Source organism: Canis lupus, chromosome 6 (assembly GCF_011100685.1).
Source record: "Canis lupus familiaris isolate Mischka breed German Shepherd chromosome 6, alternate assembly UU_Cfam_GSD_1.0, whole genome shotgun sequence".
NCBI classification, from domain to species: Eukaryota; Metazoa; Chordata; class Mammalia; order Carnivora; family Canidae; genus Canis; species Canis lupus.
The window spans coordinates 46,579,174-46,593,343 of NC_049227.1; the positions used below are offsets into that span (position 1 = coordinate 46,579,174).

Below are 14,170 nucleotides of genomic sequence, written 5' to 3' on the forward strand. Positions count from 1 at the left end.
TATATACCAATAATAAATAAATTGAAAAAGTAATTAAGAAAACTACTCAATACAGAATAGTACCAAAAAGAATAAATACTTGGGAACTTACCAAGGACGTAGAAGACTTGTACAGTGAAAAACAACACAAAATTGCTGAAAGAAATTAAAGGCACAAATAAATGGAAACATATCTCACGTTCATAGAATGGAAGATTCAATATTTCTAAGATATCAATATGACTTAAAGCAATCTTCAGATTCAGTACAACTCCTATTAAAATCCCAATGATGATTTCAGCAGAAATAAAATACTCCATTATAAAATTCATATGGAATCTCAAGTTGACTCTGCATGGCCTAAACTATCTTGGAGAAAAACAAACCCACCCTTACTGATTTCAAAACTTACCACAAAGCTACAGTAACCAAAACAGTGTGATACTGGTTTTAACAGAGACCAACACCACAGAACAGAGAACCCAGCAAATAAACTCTCACATAGTCAAATGTTTTTTGACAAGGATGCCAAGACCACTCAATGAAGGAAGGACCATTTTTTTCAATAAAAAATGCTGGAAAAACTGGATATCCACACACATGAGGATGAAGTTTGACTCTTACCTAATGGCATCTACAAAAATAAACTCCAAGCAGGTCAAAGACCTAAATGGGAGACCTAAAATAAACTCTTAGAAGAAAATAGAGGGCAAAATTTCATAATATTGGTATTGGCAATGCTTTCTTAGATATGACATAAAAGGCACAGGTATCAAAATAATAATCGGATAGACAGAACTTTATGAATTTTTTTCTTAAAAATTGTGCATCAAAAGACACTATAAAATATAAAGGCAGACCACACAATAGTGGAAAATGTTTGCAAATCATATATTTGGTAAAGGATTAATATCCATATATATATATAGTTGTAGTTATTTATATATATATATAAGAAATATAAATAAGAATATATATATATGTATATATATAACTACAAAATCTCAACAACAGAAAAACAAAAACAAACCCAGAAACATCCTATTAAAAAATGGGCAATGGAATTGAATAGAAATTTCTTTAAAGAAGGCTTACAAAAGGACAATAAGCACAACAATAAGATGTTCAACATCACCAATATTAAGGAAATGCACATCAAAACTAGAATGAGATTATCACCTCACACCCATTAGGATGGTTCCTGTCAAAAAAGAAAAAAAAGAGAACAAATGTTGGTGAGGGTGTGTAGAAATTGAAACCCTTGTGCACTGTTGTTAGGAGGTAAAATGATATAGCCACTGTGGAAAACAGTATGGCCTCAAAAATAAAAAATGCAATATTTATATGATTCAGCAATTCCATGTTAGAGTATATACCCAATAGAATGTAAAACAAGATTTCAAAGAGATATTAATATACTCATGCTTATAGCAGCATTATTCACAATAGCTAAAATGTAAAGCGACCGAAGGGTCCATTGTTGGATGAATCTATAAGAAAATGCTGTGTATGTGTACAGTGGAATATTATTCAGCTTTAAAAATGAAGGAAATTCTGCAATATATTACAACATGGATTAAACTTGAGGACATAATGCTAAGGGAAATAACTACATATAGGTAAATACTATATGGTTCCACTGTGTGAGGCCCTTAAGAGTAGTCAAAATTATTATTATTTTTTTAGAGTAGTCAAAATTAAAGACAGAAAATATAATGGTTGGTGACAGCGCTGTGAAGAGGAAAATGAGTAGTTATTGTTTAATGGTATAGAGTTTCAGTTTTATTTTTTTGAGTTTCAGTTTTATAAGATAAAAACATTATGGAAAAAGATGGTGGTGATGGTAGCACAACACTGTGAACGCATTTAATACCATTAAACTGTACACTTAAAAATGGTAGAGATGGCATATTTTATGTTATGTGCATTTCACAACAAAAAGAGTTGGATAAAAATGAATAAATATCTTCTACGCAAAGCAACATGAATACATCACACAAATGGGGCACTTGGGTGGCTTGGTGGTTGAACATCTGCCTTTGACTCAGGGTGTGATCCTGGGTCCTGGGATCAAGTCTCGCATCTGGCTCCCTTTGGGAGCCTGCTTCTCTGTTTATGTCTAACTCTCTGTGTGTCTCTCATGAATAAATAAAAAAAAATCCTTTAAAAAAAATAAATCCCTCAAACATACTGCTTAGTAAATGAAGCAAGACAACAACACAGTTTAAGTTTCAAATTATATAATGATCAAATTAGACCTTGTAAACTCTTAATGTTTAAAAATTGTGCTAGATTTAAAGCAATAAAGAAATGTAAGGAAACAAGTATAAAAATTGTGATTGTGATCACTTTTTGGGGAAAAAGAGAATAGGAAGTAGCATGAGATGAACTTCATGGATGCCATCAATGTTACTTTTATTTTATTTTTTTTACCTGATTGGTACTTACATTGGTGATTGCTTTATAATTTATTGCTCAGCTGTATGGATATTTCAGTTTTGTTTAGTTTTCTGTATATGTGTTTGTCCTGGGTGGTCTCTTGGAAGTTCATCATCACTTTACTGTCTTCCAAAATTTGTCAATGAGAAGCAATCTCACAAAATTTATATATAAGGAGAGAAGAGGTGGCCATGGCAGGTACAGATATGAAATTCACAGTTGGCTTTCTGGATAACTGTTCCCTTTTGTGGCCCAAACCACAAAATTTGTGAAGACTTCCCAAAGATCCTTATAAATTGCAGCAACTTTCTAGAGAGTTATTAAGAACCATCTGTCTTCATACTGCTGGCTGAAATTGTTGGTAATGACTCCTCTGACCTTTGCTATTTTTGGAATATATAGAGGCTTCTGCATTCTTGAAGAAACCTTGACTGAACTCTATCTGTGTCATCTAGATCTATATATATATATGGGTTATATATATTTCATATTAAGTATCTTGAAATATTTGTAGCATGTTGCCTTTTTGAAAATCTTGAAAATTACCGAGATAGTGAAAAGGAAGAACAATTCATAGCCATATGATCTACTATATGGGCCTTCTTGTTATATTTTAATTATTTTTATGTATGTATAAATGTATATATCTTAACTGGAGAAACGGAATTCAAAATTCACTGATAATTATTACATTTATATCTTTAAAAGACAGGGATAGCATGCGTACCGTGACCATGAAAATGTTACAGATTCCTGAGATGCTTCTTCCAGAGAAGATGTTTAATAGTGTAACACAAAAGGCATCATTGCATTCATGTTTCTTGCAAGGGGAAATCCATTTTAAATGAAGAAGTAATTCAGAATGATGTATAGGATAGAAAGTAATCACTCCACTGATTCATTATCAGGAAAACTTTATGGGAGAACACAGAAGCAGCAAGGTAACAGGCAGAGGCAGCTAATGAGAGCACAGAGAAGCTCAGAGACAGAGGAAATATCATGGGTATGGGTATGTCATTCTCACTGAAAAAGCACAGGGGTGGACATTCTCATCACTTCATTTGAAGCAGGGGAAATCTCTGGAGCAGAGTTAAAGAAAATTATACAAATAAATTAACAATGACTATATTTTAAAAGTTTGACCTTTATTTCAGAATAGGAGAATGTGTCTAAAGTGAACTAACAAAAAGGATATGGCATGCAAAATGAACCATTTTAATTTATTTCAAAAATGCAGAAAAAAACTAGAAACAAGTTTAACTGCACGAGAAAACAAAAGTAGAAAAAGAAAATAAACTTATTTTGGCACAATGTTGAGAATAAATTAGAAAACATAAAACATAAGAAATCTATATATGATATTAATATTAATATTAATATAGTCTTAAGCTTAAGATGTAGGAAAAATAGTACATAATTCTCATATGTATGCAATAAATCTCAAGTCTTTCTCTGCTTTCTATAGGAAAAAAACATTCTATATGAAAAGAACATTCATTATATTGCTACAGATCTCTGGGTCCCTAATGAATGCAGATGAGATTCTAGTACCCAGAATATCCACTGGATATAGACCAAAGGTTTTAAATATTCTCTCAAAGTTTGGGATGTGACTGAAAAGTCATCATGTTACATTTTGAACACCAGAGGTGTATTTTATAGGACTTTCCAAAGTATGTGTCATCAGAGTAGGTACTAAAAGGCTCAGCTTACAAAAAAAAAAAAAAAAAAAATTATATAATTGTGTAAAATTTCTACTGCTATAATTATTTATACTTAATGCTGCATATTCATAGAAGAATCTATTTGAAAAGCAACTGTATTATTTTGAATGAACAAACTGTAAGCCATTAATACACATTAACACATTTTTCCAGACTATTTTTTTAGATTAATGAACTTTACTTTAGAAACTCTAAAAGACCTGTGGAAATAGATGCCAGATGGGTATGTATTTATGGGAGAGATTACAAAAAAGGCAAACTTATGTTTCACCTACCAGACAGAGCAGTGCCTGGAAAGTCTTGAATAGCTATGGAGCAGAATGGTAAAACATGTGTCAAGGAAGAGATGAATTAAAAAAAAGGTAAAAGGAAAGAAGAAACAAACACTAATTTACTGATTTTTTTCCCAGGACCGATTCTATCTAATTTATCAATGTTTTGGGGTACCTCATTCCCTGAGTATTAGTTTAGGGAATTATGTGAAATCTGGAAAAAAAAGTCACCAACCAAATCATAGAAACAAAGATCAGATTTGTGGTTGCCAGGTGGTGAGTGAGGGGCTTTGGGGAACTGGTTGAAAGTGGAGAAAAGGTACAAACTTCTAGTTATAAGATAAATTAGTTCTGGGCATGTAATGTACAACACAATTACTATAGTTAACAATACTGTGTTGCATATTTGAAAGTTAGCTAAGATAGTAGATCTTGAGGTTCTCATCACAAGAAAAAAATTGTTAACCATATTAGGTAAATGGATGCTAACTAAACTTATTATAGTCATCATTTAACAATATATAACTATATCAAATTATGTTGTGCACCTTAAATTTACACAATGTTCTATGTCAGTTATATTTCAATAAAACTAAGAAAAGGAATAAATGAAACAGAAATGATTTTTTTTAACACTTAACTCTCAATTCATTTTGATGACCTTTCTACATTGTTATATATTGTCACTTCCAAAAACTTAAAGTAGTTTGAAACTTTTACTTTAAAAAACAAAGGTAGGGATGCCTGGGTGGCTCAGGGGTTGAGCATCTGCCTTTGGCCCAGGGCGTGGTCCTGGAGTTCTGGGATCCAGTCCCAGGTCGGGCTCCCTGCATGGAGCCTGCTTCTCCCTCTGCCTGTGTCTCTGCCTCTCTGTGTGTGTGTCTCCCATGAATAAATAAAATCTTTTAAAAAATAAATGAAAAATAAAAAACAAAGGTATATAATGGTCCTATGAAAACCCATTAGAAAGATCATGTACTGGACCTTTTTAAAAGTTATTTCTATTGTGAGACCGTGTAGCTTAAACAGATTCACTTTGGAAGTTTGCACTACACTACTGGTGGCAAGGGCTGTTATTGCAAAACAATTGAATTGAAGCACCAGAAATCAAATTTTTTACTCAGTGTTTGGTATGCCATACAAGTACACGGGGCAAGGTTATACAGGTGTCCTTTCTGACTTCTGAAAACTATTTCAAAAGTTGTTTCTCTCTTTTTGGTATGTTAAAGCTTGAGAATTTGCTGTCCTAGTGCTTTTGACACCAAACTAAGCCAAATTTACAAGGAAGTGAACACATCTTTCATCATCGGTTTAGGTCCCCTTAAAATTGAATCTACTGGGTATTTGCTATAAATAGTTGAAAATATAGTTGAAAATAGTATCCCCTTTTACTCATTTTAGACTTCCCAATTATAATTAGCTAATAAAGACATGTTTGTAAGATTTTAAAATAATGATTAGAAAACCAAAAAAATCTGAGAGCTAGCACTATTTAATAAAGGAAAGTCCACAATGGGAGTTGAAATAAAAATTCAACTCAGGAAAGATAATATTTGATCTCAGCAGATATTTTCAATTTTATAAAATGAATTAATCAAGTTGATGTCCTTTTTAATGTTCCAGGACTAAATTTTCTGTTTTATTATAATCCTGAGAATATGAGTCTTAGTGCTTACATTAATAGAAAACTACATTTATTTATTTATTAAAGAGTTTATTTATTCATGAGAGAGGCAGAGACATATGCAAAGGGAGAAGCAGGCTTCCCGTGGGGAACCCAATACGGGACTCAATCCCAGGACCCCAGGATCACCCCCTGAGCTAAGGGCAGAAGCTCAACCGCTGAACCATCCAGGCATCCCAAGAAAAAATACGACTAATAAAAAATGTATATATTGCTATGTGATACATATGACAACACTTAAAAAATAAAAAGAAAATTATCAAATAATAAAATTGTACATGAAAAATATATATACATAAAAAAATCTCAAAATATTTGAGGTAAAAATGATGGAAAGATATAATAAGAAAAAGATGTTTACATTTTGAATGTCAGAAACAAATAATTTTTTAAATTTCTATTTTAATAGCACAGGCATTTGCTTGAAAGCCTTATAACTTGTACTTAAACATTCTAATCTCATTTAATTTTTATCATAAAGCCCCTTGAATTATAACCCAAACTAGTATCTCTATTTTGTTCAGTCTCCCTTCTTAAACTTTGCACTTGAGAAAACAACAAAAAAATAATAACAGAACCCAGTGGTATATACTTATGGGAAAAACTTGAGTTTTTCTTTCTTTTGAAATGTATTTTTCACAAGTTTTACAAAGCTTGTGAAGTGGCTGTCATTTGAACTGTGTTTCTTTATCCTTTGGTATTGGTGCCTGGAGAAAGAGCTTCAAAAAAATGATAAAAAAAATAAAAGATTCTCCCAAAGATTTGATATCTTTAAATACTCCCAGTTCTCTTAAGGCTACAAATTATAGTTCCAATATGCAGTCACTGTCTTCTACTCTCATAAATGTCCTCAGTATTGAGATACTGAATGTAAATGCAAAGTTTCCAATTGTGTTCTTAATTTTTCTTTCATAGTTTGTATGTACTATGCCATCTTTTTGCTGAGTTATGTAGCAGCTACCAACATTTTAGGGTTTATAACTACTTAACAAAGTTATATTTTTTTAATGAAAAGAGACATGTTCCATCATCAATAGTGCTTATAAAGAACTTTAAGTGAGGGAATAATGGTTAATATATTGAAATGTTTTGTTTCTCTTCACCCTCAAATTGATAAATTTATCTTAGCTAATAGATTACTTGAGAAATAAACATTTTAAACATATTACACAAATATTTAAACCACGTCCAGTACCTTTCGCATACAAGTAAGTAAAGACTGGATGCAGAAACCATTGATAATGAAAGCAATGGTATTTAAATGCAGCAACATCACTGAGGGATTGGCATTAGCAGTGATGGTCTAGAGGCAAGGAGGAGTCAAAGGTCTCATGCAAACAGTTGCAAGGATTGCTTTGTTTTAAGATTTATTTGTTTGAGAGAGAGAAAGGGAGAGAGAGCACACGCCTAAATGAGACGCAGGGAGAAGGACAGAGAATCTGAAGCCGACTCCCCACTGAGCATGGAGCCTGAAGCAGGGCTCATCTCATGACTCTGAGATCAGGGTCTGAGCTGAAACCAAGAGTCAGAGGCCAAACCCTGTGAGCCACCCAGGTGCCCCACAGTGACGGTTTTCTGACTCTGCGTAACAATCCCTTTCTCTTTGGGGTTTGCTGTTGGTGGCGCTTGTAATTTATTTATTAACTTTGATGAACTAATTTAGTGAAGTTTATTTTCCCCACAGTGTAAAACCAATCGTCAAAGAGGAGTCTTGTGTACATACACGCTAATCATGAATATGACAGTGGTTTTAGCACAGCTTTGTCTCTTTCCTTGATCTCCCGGTTATGTCGTCTGTTTCTGTTGGGATCAGATCCAACTGCTAACCTCCACTAATTTCCAGCTGAGCACCCTATTGGTTTTTACATAATTATTGGACTTGAGTTAAAATTAAGTCCCTTTATATGCATATTTTGAGATCAGTTTTTGTTCTGACCACAGGCAGCTTCTTTTTAGCTCTTTCCCTAGTTCTCTTTGGTAAAGTAGGTGGCTTGTGATTAATTTGTTGCTGTCAAGGAAATACAGCTTTATCTTAATGGCTTATCATCAAAATCTCCCCTTTGTTTTTTCTTTCTCTATAGCATCCCGAGGCTCGTACTTTCCCAAACTATATCCCAAATAAAGACAGTTCCCTTGAGGAGAGCTTTGGTGTTCTCTGTTCTTACAGCTTCGCCTCTCTCCCTGAGCAAAACTCTCGGAGGTTCTGTTCTGTAGCTGTGTTACGGGCAGGGGCCCACTTCTTGGGAAATGACTGTTTTGCTTTAAGCAGGGTGTTAAACGTAGGTAGCTAACCCTGGTCTTTTCCACCTGCTTCTGTCAGGACGGAACCTCTACAATATGAGTGAGCTAGTGGGGGCGGGGGTGGGAGGTGGGGGGGAAACAGGCCCAAGTATTTGCCCCTGCCACTTTGTAGTAAGGCCACTCACCCTTCAAATTGGGGTGGGTGGAAGAAAGAGGTCCCTGATTTATTGGTCACACTTGACTGAAGTGTAGCCTCTGCAATTTTACCCTCCTGCAGTTAGCCAAAGGCAGGGAAGGATGAAATACGCTGGCAGCCTGACTTTCCCAGAGATACCACAGCCCTTAACCAGGAGCCATGGGAAGACATGGGCCCCAAACGCTATGAGGCCTAGTAGATTTTTTTTAAAAACAGTTTCTTTTTTTTTCTGTATGTTCTTAAGATAACTTGCAGAAACTTTAGATTGCGTCTTATTTTATAATATTTAGTTGTTACGGTTATTCTGCTGAGATGAGGGCCGTAGAGCTCCTCATATAGCTGTCCTGGAAGAGAGTTCCCTCCAGAGTAAGTTTTAGCAGAGGACACTAATTACTTGTAGTTCTGAAAAATACCACAAAGTCTAAAAGAAATGCTCAAAATATAGCTCAAATTAGTATGTTTTTGACATGGTACATTTAGAAGGCATGTTATAAACATACATGATTGCACTTATCGAGAAAAAATGGAACATAATCCCTCAATTCATCATGGAAGCATTTCTATTGTTTCAAATTTATTTCTGAAATGAACTATTTGCACCAAAATCTTGATCTTTCTTAGTAGGGGTTCTGAAAATATCGATGTTAATGTTTTAAAAAAATCTGTAGGCATTATGACCGTAGTCATATATAAATGGTCATCTATAACATTCTTGTTATTTTCCATATGTTGATTTTTGACCTAGTTTATCAGGTAACTTCTCTAGAACTGTATCACCTTGAAGGAGTTTGACATGCCATCATCAAATATGCCACTTTGATGTATTGATAATTCTGAGTGGAAGGCTCCTGATTAACAGTAGATGCAGGGAGACACTTTCTCTGACCTCCTGCGATCTGCCTGAAAAACAGATCCTCCAAAATGAACTCAATTGTCTTAAATCCCATCCCCAGGAATCTCATCAACATGAGAAGACGGAGTTTTATCTCAGGAGGGGAGACTAGAAGCCCACACAGCACCCAGACAAGCTGTCACAAACTACCACGCCCAAAGCTCCAGATCTCAGAGGAACAGAAATCTTTTGGCCTCAGGAGTGCCCCCTCACTCCCCCCAGGTGGACCTGTCTGCCTAGGAGCTGCCCCCTGTTTATTGTTCAAAGCCTCCCACCCTGCGGGGTTGGGGAGCAGCCTGCAGAGGAGTCTGAACCACAGGCCCCAGCCTGACCCCAGAGCTGCCCTGCGCAGCCTCTATCCTGGGAAGCTGCTTTTTTATTTAATGCTGTGGGTGCGTGTGACAGCAGGGGTAGGTGGCTCCCTGACCTCGGCCTCCTTTCCCCTCCCCGCAAAGGGGGGCCCCAAGCCGGCCTGGCCTGGCCCTGCACACGCCCTCGGGACCTGCAGGGCCCTGACCCGGGGGGCCCCGAGACCAGGAGGTGAGACTCCCCCCAAGGAGGCGGCCTCGGGACCAGCACTGAGGCCGGCCTGCCCCCCTCTGGGAGAGGTCACCCCCAGCCTGAGTAGCAGCCTCTGAGGGTGAAGGCCTGCCTTAGTAAAGGCCCATTCATTTTACCTAAAAGCCATTTACTCTTTCTTAAGTTGCCTCTCTGGCCCCTCCTCTTCCCTTATTAAGATGATGTATAAGCTCCCAAATCTCACCTTTATTTTGGATATTCACAAGTTTTTCCTGGATGCCTTCATGCATGTAATCCTAAAATTTAATGAATTTGTATATGTTTTCTCCTAATTTGCTTTTTGCTTATTTCATAGACCCAGTAATTGAACTGAAGGATACCAGAATACCACATACCCCAATATATGTGATTTTTTTTTTTTTTTTTTTTTTTTTTGAGTCAGGGAGAGGGGCAGAAGGAGACAGAATCTTTTTTTTTTTTGTTTGTTTTTGTTTTTGTTTTTTTGTTTTTTTTTTTTTTGAGACAGAATCTTAAGCAGAGGCCAGCAGAGCGGAGCCGATGCCACCTCCAACTCAGGACAGAGATCATGACCTGAGCCCCACAACGAGTGTCAGTAGCTTAACCAATTTAGCCACCACCCAGCACCCCTAAAATATGTGATTTTGAGGGAAGGATTATTTGCACTGAAGGTAATTGAGAAGATGTAAGAAAAGCCCTCTGCCATCCCCTTTTCAAAGATGTCCCTCTTCTCATCTTGCCTAGGAAGAACTGAAGTTAACCACCACATGGAGCGCCTGGGTGGCTCAGGGGTTGAGCATCTGCCTTCAGCACACGGCATGGTCCCAGGTTCCTGGGACTGACTCCCACATCGGGCTCCCTGCATGAAGCCTGCTTTTTCCTCTGCCTAGGTCTCTGGCTCTCTCTGTGTCTCTCATTAATAAATAAATAAAACTTAAAAAAAAAGTTAATCATGACTTAAGTTAGAGACTATGAACTTGGAGAAGGTACCAAAGGAATCTACGTAACAGACTTTACTTGACTTTACTAGTACTTGACTTTACTAATTGGCTTCTATCTCATTCCTTGGAGGCCTAAAATGGCTTTCCTGCATCTTGTCATTTCTCCACAAATGTATTATTCTTTGTTGAAGATGCTATATAAGCTAGAATTCTAAGCCACCTCTGAGTTACTCACTTTTCCCTGGGTGTCTCCGACATATACTTGAGGTATACATGCTGATGAACTTCTGTTCATGTTCCTCTTGCTAACCTTTTATTAAAGGAGTCTCAGCCAAAACCTCAGAAGAATAAAGGGAAATTATTTCCCCTTCCCTACAGAAGCTAGGAAGGTAGAGGAAGTCTTTCCTCCCCCTACATCCTCTGGGTATGGAGATTAAAGCTAAGGTTAAACCACAGCTCTTCTTTTTAGATGCACAAGCACCTAACAATCAACTCGGGATTTTCTTAAACACTGAGTATAAGAAAGATGGGAAGAGTAGACCCTATGAAGGAAACCCAAACCCAAACCAAAAGATACACTGGAAGAAGGAAATAGGAAAATCTAGCCCTCCCCTCCCTCAACACACACAAAAGGCATAAACACACACATGCATGCAGGCACATGTGTACAGAGACAAGTATGCATTAAAAGAAGCAAAACTATTTGCAGCGTATAGCATGACGTACCTCCGGAAAACATCATATTGATACAGGAGAGCCTGGTTCTTGTCTCAAGAGTCAAAGAGTGAGCAACATGATAAATTTATTAAGCACAGAAAGCACTCAAAAGTGAGAGGGATCCCTACAGGGTTGCCACTAAGGGCTTTTTATGGTCTGTCTTTTATAGGGAACTGAGCAGGGAACTTGGAGAATTTGTCAATGTCAGGGTGGATTTGTAAGATTCATGTCTCTGGTTACAGCAAACATGGTGGACTTGCCACAACAAGGAGTTCCCTTCTCTCTGGTTAACATCTCCTGCACTATATCCCTCTGTATCCAGAGTTTCTGTGAACCTAGTAGCCATTAAAGGGGGATAGTCCCGAACCTTTTGGAGCTAGGGAGTCAGGTTTATTTTCTGCTTTTACTGTCTTATCTCTGTTTCCTTGGGCTGGGCAGGAGCCTGACTCTGGGGCCTTTCCCTTATCTTTCCCTGCCTAGCCCTGTCTGCCCCTAACTCATTCTTACATCAATATAATAAGTATTAGTCAATTCAAGAAAACATATGATTTTAGATTTTTATTTGCCTGCTCACAAGCAGTAAACATTTCATTTCTTTCTCAGATCCTTTATTTACAACTTCTTAAATACAAAATCTTACTGCAGGAGGAGAGTACCTGTCAATAGCTGGAAATGTAATATGTAAAAACGCCAGTAATACTAGGGTTCTGATTAAGTTAATTGCCTAACTGAAGAATAATAGAAAAATACATTGTAATCATTTCTGTTATTCAAACAATAGCACCAAAAACATTTTGCTGGGAAGCCCGGGTGTCTCAGCAGTTTAGTGCCACTTTCGGCCCAGGGCGTGATCCTGCAGATCCAGGATCGTGTCCCACGTCAGGCTCCCTGCAGGGAGCCTGCTTCTCCCTCTGGCTGGGTCTCTGCCTCTCTCTCTCTCTCTCTCTCTCTCTCTCTCTCTCTCTGTGTGTCGCTCATGAATAAATAAAACCTTAAAAAAAACCCAAAAAACAAAACAAAAACATTTTGCTAAAGTATTAGTAAATTATCCTAATGTGCTCATTTTCCAGGGCTGCCGTAACAGAGCACTGCAGAGGGGGTAGCACACACAATTTATTGCCTGGGCGCCCTGGAGGACAGATGTCTGAAGTCAAAGTGCCAGCAGTTGGTTACTTCTCAATGCTGTGCGGCAGAATTTTTTCCCTGCCTTTCTCTTAGCTCTGGGGTTTGCTGGCAATCCGTGTCACTCCTTGACATGTAGATACATCGCCCAATCTCTGCCTTCATCGTCACCTGGTGTTCTCCCTGTGTGCTTCTATTTTTGTTTTCAAGCTTTCCTCGTTTTTCAAGGACACACATATTCGATTAGGGCTTGCCCTTGTGACATCATCCTAACTTGGCCATCTGCCAAGACCTTATTTCAAAAAAAGGTCACATTCACAGATACTGGCGGGCTGGAACATTCAGTGTCTTTAGAGGGACACAATGTAACTCATAGCGTGTAGGGACTTCAGCATCATTAACAAAGGTGAATTTGTCTGAAGTATAAGAAAATAAAAAGGAAAAGAAACACAAATATACTAGTTGGATTTAGGGGGCTTGTGTGCCCCAATGACTCAAATTTCTTTATAAATATTTGTTACTAATTTATCTGTGATGCAAAAGCTGTATTTTATCAGTTCTAAGATGCATTTTTTTCCACATTTTAAGAGGTCTTAAATCATAATGTACATTAATAACTTGTGAACATGCAGGCACCTGAGCAGCACAGTCGGTTATGCATCTGACTCTTGGTTTGTGCTTAGGTTCTAATCCCCAGGTCCTGAGATGAAGCCCCATGACCGTCTCACACTCGGTGCAGAGTCTGCTTGAGATTCTCAATCCCTCTCCCTCTGTCCGTCCCATTCATTCTCTCTCTAGAATACATATTCATAAAAAACTTTATTAATATGTATAATTATAATTGAAAACATTTTTCCTTTTTTAGTGACACTAAAAATCTCTTAAAGTAGATAATGTTGCAGATCCATGATACATAACAAAGTGTTTTCTCTCATACCATAAGCTGAACCTTGTCACCATAATGTATAACTGTACTTATTCAGGTCAGATCTGTATTCTTTCCTGCCCTGCTTATTTTGATGACCTTTAACACTCTTAGGGACGAGACATACTCTTTCAACAGAGAATATGAAATTAGAAATCTCTATGTGTGTGTCACATAATAATCTGATAGAAAACAACCTTCTATCAATCAGGTGCATGGTCATTGATCATAACCAAAACCTCTAAATGCCTTATTTATACCTGTTCTCTTTTGGTCCTAAATCCCCAATTACCTTTTAAATTCTAACGTTATTAAACTTGATTAAACTTCACAATGTTTAATCCCTTGGTGAACTGGTAGCACCAGAATCATAGCCACAAATCAGCTTTATGTAAATTCTTCCTAAACAAGTTTGCAGATTGATTATTTTGAGGAATTGTATTCATCCCTTGAATTATGTGCACCATGAAAGCTGTATAAAATGCAAAAATATAGTCATTG

General features: G+C 37.0%; 1 long non-coding RNA gene across 46 annotated transcripts in view; it reads right to left on the bottom strand.

Annotated features, from left to right (window-relative positions):
* Nucleotides 1-14,170, bottom strand: part of LOC111096363 — a 62,634-nt gene that overhangs the window by 31,355 nt on the left and 17,109 nt on the right. For 28 of the 46 annotated variants that reach the window (XR_005361086.1, XR_005361123.1, XR_005361103.1 and 25 more), the window contains one exon: nt 92-135. The exons of 5 other annotated variants lie outside the window; for them this stretch is intronic. This is a non-coding gene — a long non-coding RNA (uncharacterized LOC111096363). Of the gene's footprint in view, nt 1-91; nt 136-3,315; nt 3,498-4,417; nt 4,451-14,170 lie in introns of those variants that run through there. 13 more of the 46 variants (XR_005361127.1, XR_005361124.1, XR_005361115.1 and 10 more) reach the window with 2 other exon arrangements.